Source organism: Protopterus annectens, chromosome 1.part1 (assembly GCF_019279795.1).
Source record: "Protopterus annectens isolate FY-2018-M chromosome 1.part1, PAN1.0, whole genome shotgun sequence".
NCBI classification, from domain to species: Eukaryota; Metazoa; Chordata; order Ceratodontiformes; family Protopteridae; genus Protopterus; species Protopterus annectens.
In genome coordinates, this window is record NC_056726.1 from 736,290,210 (window position 1) to 736,299,653 (window position 9,444).

Genomic DNA, 9,444 nt, shown 5'->3' on the forward strand with positions numbered 1-9,444 from the left:
TTCAAAGGAATTGGAAAAAAACAACATCTGAAATGCTGCTTTCCTCTTTCCAGGAGGTGTGGGTGCTGTGACATTCTTAGTAGATATAGGCTACTTCATCAGAAGTAGTACATATGATTTTGATTAAATGTACCTCTCCTAATATGAATTCTGTGTTTTTGTGTCACTTGGATCATATTGATAAGTTGATACTAAGTGGTAGACCATTAAGCCTTTTGAAATCTAGCCTCTACAAACCTACTTGTGTCCCCAGTTATTTACTTCCCTAGTCCATAACGGATAGGTCCCAGTCCAGGGACCTTAACCTGGCCTGTGACATAAATAGAACCTTCTGGAGAGACAGATGTGTCTCTCAGAGTTTGCCACTCCTTTGGAATAGGCTACAAATCTACATCAAACAGAGCCCCTCTATGACCTTGTTTAAGCATAGCCTAAATGATTGGATTGGAAACTGTAAATTCCTGCCAGGGATTTCATCTATGACCCTCCTAGATATCGGCAGTTATTGCTAACTAAGATGTTGAGTTCAGGCATGATCCTTTATATTGGGTTTCTCTAGTATTATATAGGGTACACATAGCTAGGCTTGTAAAGACCCTCGAGTCAATAGCCTAGCAACCACCTATCAGCATATGACTCTATGAACCTTCATTTCCCATGCTGGCATTGTAAGTATGTATAATACTTTAAAATAAATCCCTATTGACTAAGATAGATACTGAACCAGCAAAAAGACAGCAGTCATACAATGCAAGTGACAGGTCCTTCATCAGAACTGTGAAGGTGATTAGTGGTATCTCATAGGGATCAGGTCGTGAACCTACTCTTTTCTGACATTTAGTTTTCTGATTCTCAGTCCTGAAACCAAGACCCATGGCTAACCAAGTTTGCGGAAAACTGCATACTTGATTTTTTCATCGTGCCCCTTTCTGATTCTTGTATCTATCAACAAGAACTTAAACTTGGCATACTGAAAATGAGCTCAAATCAAATTGAAAAATGTTCAATATCATCAGGTTTGGTAGACAAACTCTACCCTCTGTACACAATATAGAGTTTATAATTTCTTCTTGTTGAATCATCATCTAGCAACAGTAGTCAGGAAATGCTTCAATTTAGCACAGCTGATTACCAGGGGAATAATACAAAGAACTAAGGATGTATTTGATTCCTTATATTCTCCATTTATTAGCCCAAATATTCAGAACAACATGTCTAGGCATATCAAATAATTGTAAGGTCCAAAAGGTTCCTAAGTAAGAAAACCACAGAATGAAAATACCTAAGCCACCAAGAGACACTGGAGACACAGTGCCTTTATTCGGTATCTTTTAAACTCATTAGGGAACCATTAGGGATTCTTGACAGGGGCACAGGAAAATAATTTTCTTGGGTGGTGAAAGCCAGGGTACCTTTTTGGCTAGGCTTGTATAGGCCCTAGGGCCAATAGCCTAGTACCTACCTATGAACCTATGAACCTACCTATGAACTGTCCTGGATTGTTTGTACCTACAAACATGTAATAATGCCATCAATACCAGATCCAGGGATCTAAATTTTTGCCAGTAGATAAATGAGATGGAGAGAGAGTTTTTTCATACAGTGTCTTCTCCACATGTGCCCATCTGATTAGGACAGTGTGATATGCTATCCTCTTTTAATTTAAATGGGATCTAGCAGATTAGATTGGTACCCAGAAATTCCATCCTTTATCTGGGATCTAGAAGATTGGCTGGGTACCCACAAATTCAGATCAAGGTCTGACTGGCCTAACCCTCTAGTTAAAAGGAAACATGTCATAAGGGTGGTTATTTATAAGGCTTAATTGTTCACATGATACAGATGCCTTGCAGTTCCTATGATGTAAACTACCCTTATCATCATCTGGAACTAAAGATCCATTTCCCTGCCCGCCATGGCCAGTCTGTGCTGGTGGTAAGAATTAATCCCTCTCTTGTTTGTTAGAATACCACCTTATATTTGGATTGCCTATTGTCAGCTGCAAAACACCTTTCCCACAGATGGGAGTGAAAGCTGTGAATGTCTGTATTATGGCTCTCATCTCCTTTAAATGTATATGTTTTCTTTCTTGGGTTTTTATCTCAAATCCTTTGCACTTTGGCATGTTTTGAGTATGTCCCCAAGTTAGGCCTGAAGCTTCTGCTGTTAGTGTCTTATTTTAGAGTTCCTTGCTAAAGGGCTAACCTTGAGTCAGTCTGACCTAGCTCGACAAACATTCCAGCTCTTTGGAGATACAGGGAAGCATAGAGATTAGCTCTTCAAGGGACTGTAAATGTTGGCTCAAGATAACCTATTAGCTCTACTGTTTTTTTCCTGTGCAATCTGAGTAGGGGTACCATGAAAATTATGGTGGTCAAGAATCACATTTCCTGCTGAACAGATGGATAACCTGGTGTAATCATTGTTTCTGGAGTCATCTGAAGGAAGAATTGAGACAGATGTCCTGAACTGCCTGATGGAAGGAATAATCTCTGGTTCTAATGTTCCAGTAAAAGAGTCCCTAGGATCTCCACTTTCCTTAAAGCGGTGAGATTTGAATTAGGAAACTGGAGGAACACCCCAGGTTTTGAAAGCAGTATAAGGAGAATTTTAGAGCTTTCTTTGGACTTGATCTTGTGATAGTGCCTGGATGAAGCAGTCATTCAGGCAGGAACAAATACAAATTACCTTGGTTCAAAAATAAATAATTACTGGAGCAGGCATTTTTAAAATTCTTAGTTGCAGTAGCCATTTCAAAGTGTGGTGATTTAAATTGAAAGGAGTAGCCCACTGGGCTCAATTATGAGAAATCATTTTTAGGCATGTGAACAGGACATGAAGGAAGGCATTCTTGAGGTCCAAGGATAACCATTATGGCTTGGTGGAATGGGAGTGGAAAGAGGACTTGCAGTGTCAGCATTCTGAATGTTGGAATCTTGAGAAAGGTATTTAGCACAAGTAGATCCAGGATGGGTCTCCATGGCCCTTCCCTTTTGGGCAGTAGGAAGAGATTTGAGTAGAAGCTCCTGTTTTGTGTCTATTTTGGTACAGTATCTGTTACTACTAATTGTAGGAGTTCTTGAGAAATTGAGGGGACTAGTTACACTCAATCTCTTGGTAAGTGAGGTGGCTACCTGACATTTCTGATTTTCTTAAGAAATGAAGCTTTTACCCCAGAAAGGCTATTTGTAAAATGAGTTGTCTTGTGATTGTTTCCCAGTTTATTAGGCATCAGGTTACTTCTCCTGCCATGGGATAGATATGACGGCTAGGGGATAAGCTTAAGGTGGGCATATCAGAGAGAAAAGATCCATGTAGTTGTGGCTGTTCCATAGATGGAACAGGAGCCTTGAGGGACCACCTTCTGCTCTCTGAGACATCATTTCTTTTACTGTCTCTTCTTACCCTGGTCTTGATTACTTTGTCTTTGTCTACAGTAGTGAAGCCCAGACTTAGATGGTTTAATTCATGTCATACTTGGGTATGAAGGAGTGAAAATCTGTCTGGCTAACTATGTGATGTTCTCCATTTCCTCTCATTTTCAATACTTCACCAGTGAGGTTCTCAAAGAAGAGCTCCTTTTGCACAGGAGCATTGAAGATCTGAACTTTGACATCCTCTAACAAGGTTTTAACCTTAATTGCACTTATCTCCTGATAACTGATTTTTGTAGCTGCTGAGCTGGATGCTGCAAAATCAGCATCATAGCCACACATGATGGAGTCCTTAACAATTTGCCTGACTGTGGTTGAGCTCCAATAGTTTTGCTGTCTGATTCCCATGCAGCATTTCCAAATTCATCCCCTTCATCAGACCTACAATCCATAATTGGAGGTTAAATGAAAAACTTCAAAGCCTTGGGTCTCATCTAATCCAAATATTTTGCAGGGAATGCTCCATTTTCCTTACAGTTTCTGGCATACCCGCCTGACAGAGACTAAAATTGTCACCAATGGTTTCTGGTTCGAAACAGAAAACACAGACTGTAATAGTATTTGTGCTGTTTTTTTTAACCACAACAGCATCTTTCTACTTTCTTAGAGGCAGACATGCCATAATATATCTTACTGGGTGTCTGACAGTGCTAAAGTATGAAGAATTGACAGTCACTAACAAAATTCAGTATGCAATAAGAGAAACTATTTTCTTACAAGGTACTTATCTGACTGAAGACCAGAGCAGGCCAAATTATACTAAACTGTGGATGCATAAAAGTGACATCTACACTACAAACTGCAGTCAGAAAGATCTAATATAGTGTAGAAACTTCATCAGATTTATGCAGAGAATATCTTGACGTTCCTGAGTTATGGGAATCTGCTTCATCTGTAAAGGAAAGGACAGTGAGCTCGGGAGGTCAAGCTGGATGGCAGACCTTCTATTGTTAAAGACCCATGACTGCCACAACAGTGATCTAAGCAAAGAATGCCATGGGTTGCAGTGACTAAGAATAGGGACAGGGACACACTTGCAGCATATGGATCAATTGGCATTGGATAGAGATGGAGCATTAATTTAGGAAATGATGGTTGCATGTATTTAGGATTAGACAAACGGCCTGTTGGGGAAGCAGATGATTTAAAAAATAATCTAGATACATATGATGGGTTGGGTAGCGGCTGCCATATGCACCAGGTTGTATCTGTACTGGGGCAGACAAATCAGTCGTTTTTCAGGTTTTTAACATTGTCCTGCCCTTTCAAACATTTATGTGGATGAAGATCACAGCCCTTATACTCTCATACTCTATGCAGCATTCTTTCTCTCTCAATCAAGAAATAGAAAGAGGGACAAATAATTACTAGGTTATAGAGTGAGAAAATGATCTCCATCCTCTGTTACTTCTGTGTTAAAGCACGATGCAAAATGTGACAGTTCTAATCAGAACACCAGCATCCAATCATCAAATGTCTCACCAATAGACTTTGTTAGTGTGCTGTGCAATATCCGTATGTAAGATTATCCTCTGTAATAAATTATTAATATGTCCAATGTCAGGCTTTTTGAGATGATCATTAAACATCTGGGATATGGTTTTATCGTTTCATAAATAATTCTATATCCCTATACTGAAATGCGGAAAGCAAAAATACAGTGCACTTCCACACTGAAAACTATCAATGTGATAAAAACACATAATTTAAGACAAGGTGTTGCATCTACTGTCATTTGTATATTCCTTCCCCCATTATGAACTCTTCATCCTTGATATTCTGTTTACAAACATCCTGTACTTGGGATTGACAGGGTAGAATAACAACCAAATGAACCCTGAAATTTTACTTACAGACTTTAAAGAAATACTGTCTGGCAAGGGAGCACACTACCTAATGATTTTACTTAATTTGTAGATAAGCATCCACCAGATATATGTGTGAGCTTCCCAGTCATATATTAATTGCCATTGTGAGAAGTAAATTTGTGAAGTTCTGAGATGTGACTTTGTTCCTATTCCCCTAACCATTGTCATTTTAACTACACTGGAAAATGTGATCCCAATGCACATGGCATAAGGGTGCTGACTTTCCCAGTCTATTTCCCTTGACTGCCATGTTATGCTGAAACCTTTTGTCAAAAGTGACATGCATATCTGCCTGTTCTATCAGAATTGTATCATTAATGAAAGGCTGGTCTGAAAAGTAGCTTGAAGTAAATTAAGCCTCACGGTTCAGAAATGTCCTGTTTACCAGTCTTGTGTAACACATCCACCTATCTGGTCTTCTTTTCTTCTGAAGACTAAATATTTTCAACATGATCCTGAACCTCAGAACAATGTTAGAAATGTGGTACACATGTCCCCTACTGACACAGCTCATCTGATGGGCATGCTACTCTATGTATGTATTTTTTTAGACTTAGTTGTCCAAGTAGGTGGACAGGTCTGGGAACCTTTTTAACCACAACCTGAGTGCAAGTTCACAGAACAAGTAGAACGATACAGAGATGCAGTTCAAAAGTAAACACGCATTAGCAATGAATGACATTGTAAAGTACAAATGCAGTTCAAACAGAATACATAAGCATATGCAGTGTAATGCAGATTGCCTACAATACGAACTACAGAAAATGATACAATACAAAAGTGATCGAAATTCAAACATTGAGTAATGCTGAACTCTGCAGTGAATATGGTGCAATCAGCAACATTGTGTATAAGAGTGAATGCATTCTGTTTCTTAGAATCAGAAAAACAGAAAAAGTAGCAATTCCAGTTTCAAGACATTAGTAGCATAACTACATTACAAGTGAGAGTTTTGGCTGACAGTCTTACAGAAGATACCGTTAGATTGTCAGAGCATTTTGGATTATATACAGTTGTGGAAGAAAACCTATCCATTATCTCCAAAGCAGTTGCATTTGTGAGATTCTCTCAGCTGAATTCACAAGTTATTTTCAGAAAACAACAGTGTGATATTTTACATATTAGAAACAAAACTCGGTGATAATATATATCTCAGTATATTTTTAAAAGCTGGTCTCAGTAGCTTTGCTTTATGTCAAAGCTCTGACCACTCTGTTACTGTCACATTGCTAACAGCATGTGTTGCCTGTGTGTGTGTGTGTGTGTGTGTGTGTGTGTGTGTGTGTGTGTGTGTGTGTGTGTGTGTTGTTATTTCTTTGTTGCTATAAACTGCAATGCAAAATTATACACATTAGATGTCACAACTCCATTTGAGCCTTCCCCAAGTCAGACATCTCTGAATAGGGTTGTCAGTACAAAACCATGCTCCATATTTTATTAAATTCAAAAGTACAGATATAATTGCTGGCCTGCATGGCATTTCAAAACTATGTGTTTTGCTTTATGTTATAATTCCACTTCAAAACCAGTATGTTACTAATATTTTAATTGTATTAATTCCTATTGTTATGAGGTACAGCACAAAATGTTGCAGATACATTCAGAACCACTCATGCCGTAGCTCCAGTCAGAGAAATACAGCTGGGGACTTTCTAAACAACATTCATTACCAAATGGTACCTTACCACAGAGTTAGCCTTGGTGGCAGTTGTCAGGGAGGAGATGGTGTGCAAATTATGTATGCTGCCACATGCACTGGACTGCAAAATGTCTATGTTGCACTAAGCATTGAACTCCTTGTGGATCAAACATTCTGCTTTACTAAAGGTATAACACTCCGAGGATTGAAGAATGAAGAATATCTCACTTTTTTCCTCACCTAAAATACAGTCACAGGTTTCACTTTTTTTGAACAAGAGCACTGTATTATTACTAGCAGGTTTTGTTGCATTAGCTCCATTCCTTATTTTGAGGGAGCTCTGTAGTCATGATTTTTGGAATTCTTTTGCCAATCCTAGGTTCATCAGTTCAGAGGTGAATAGTAGGCATATGGTCTGTAGAACATTATAAGCCTAGCCAAAAAAACCTTACTGTAAATTTCCCTCCAGCCTCAAGGCAAGGCTAAATAGTCCGGGAGAGAATTTGAGTCTACCCATCCAATTATTAAGGTTTACATTGAAGGGGTAACAGTTGTACTCTGCTTGACATGTAGTAGACGTTTGTTCCAGAAGTGAGAAATACATTAGCATATGAATCCATTACACCATTGTGTCTTATTTATCTGACGATGAAGGTTTAGTTCCTTTATCTGGGTATTTAATGTACCATTTGTTCTGTGAAGGAATTGAAGGTCAAAGAAGGTTGCATCTTTCATGGCTCAAAATGCTAAACACAAATGACCATGGAGCCATTTATAAGAGACTGTGTACAGAGAGAGGGTTTTCAGTTTGTCCCAATTGTTGAAGCCATTGATCTTTTTTCTTATTAACCTTTGAGGTTTCTCAGGCTGGGTGATATAATTAGACAAGTACATGCCAAAAGGTGCATTATATTCAATAATGAGTCAGATAAGATAAGAGTAAAGGGGAATTAAGACTTCTTTGGATCAGGTGGAAATGTCTATGGAAATTAGATAAGCCAGATAGAAGGCTTTATGAACTACTGTAAAGACATAATGACCAAATGATAGGGTATTATCAACAAGAGTGCCTAGATCGCTTATGACAGTGTCTGATTGGAGGGAAGTGTCACCTATATGGTAGATAAAAATGTATTCTTTACCAAACTGAACTATGCTACACTTTTCTTATATTTAGCTTAAAACCACTGTCCTTGCACCTGTTGTTAGCATGATCTAACCCATGTTGGGACAATTTGGATCAGAGGAAGATCAAAAAACAACACTTACTTAGTTTACAGTTACTTAAAAATGTAGATAACCATAGGCAAGTCTGAAGATTTTAAAAATGCACAAGAGAAGGCTCAACAATTTACCCTGTGGTACTTCACTAAAAACTCTTTAGGTTTCAGAACTGGCACCTCTGCCAAGAACAATGCGGGTTCTGCCCAGCAACCAGATAGCTATCCAATGCACAGTATCAGGACTTATATTCAGATATACAAGTCATCTAATAATGCCTGTATGTCAAATAGTGTCAAAGGACTTGACCAGCTCCAGCTATACTGTATGTGTTACTTAATCACTATCCTGTGCTCTAGTTACTTTTTCAAAGTGAGCAATCAGGTCAAAGAGTCAGGACCTGTCTTTGACAAAGCTGAAATGATGAGGGGTCCAGGTTTAAGGGATTTTCAATTTTCAGATTAATGAGGACTGAGAAAATATGCTCCATTGCTTTACAAATTATGTAACAGCTTTACAGTCACTGTTTCCCAAGCTTTAGAAATGTAACCAATGAAGAGGCTTAGATTAAGAGATTGAGAAGGGAATCACATGGGCCATAACCCGCACTGATAATCAGGCAGCCAAGTATATCATTAAGATCCGTGGATGCGGTGTTCTTAACTTGTGAGAGGGTTGACAGAACTTGTTTCATAGTTATTAAAGGGCATGGCAGAGATTGTGAAATTTGTGGAATAACTGTGGGTAGAGTAAAATTTGCTCTAAATTTGTCAGCTAGGTTATTGGTTATTTCCTTTGGATCAGGGTTTGTGTATTATTGTAGACTAGGTCTGAACATTGTTGGGTGTCAGTTTGTAACTTCCTGACATAATCAAAGATAGATTTGCATTTATATTTGGTTTTAGTTACTATTTTAAGTTCATACTCAGACATGAGCTTCCTACTGGTTCCCTTAAACTATTTATTAGATTTCTTAATTGTAGATTTAAGGTAGGTAGAATGAGACCTTTTATAAGCATTAAGACATTTCTTTCTCTGCTTATGTAATTTATTTTTTATCATAGGAGATTTTTGTTAAATGCCTTATTATACTTGGTATGAATACGGTCTGCATTATCACACAACTATTTAAATGGAAGTAGAAGTCAGAGACATAGGCAGCAGCTATAACAATGAAATCCATCACTGGAGGATTAGTTCATATCAATAAGTAACTGAAGAATGCCTGCTTTTAAGAAATCTCTAAATACTGAAGTATTTACAAAGGTAGTACCACCAGTTT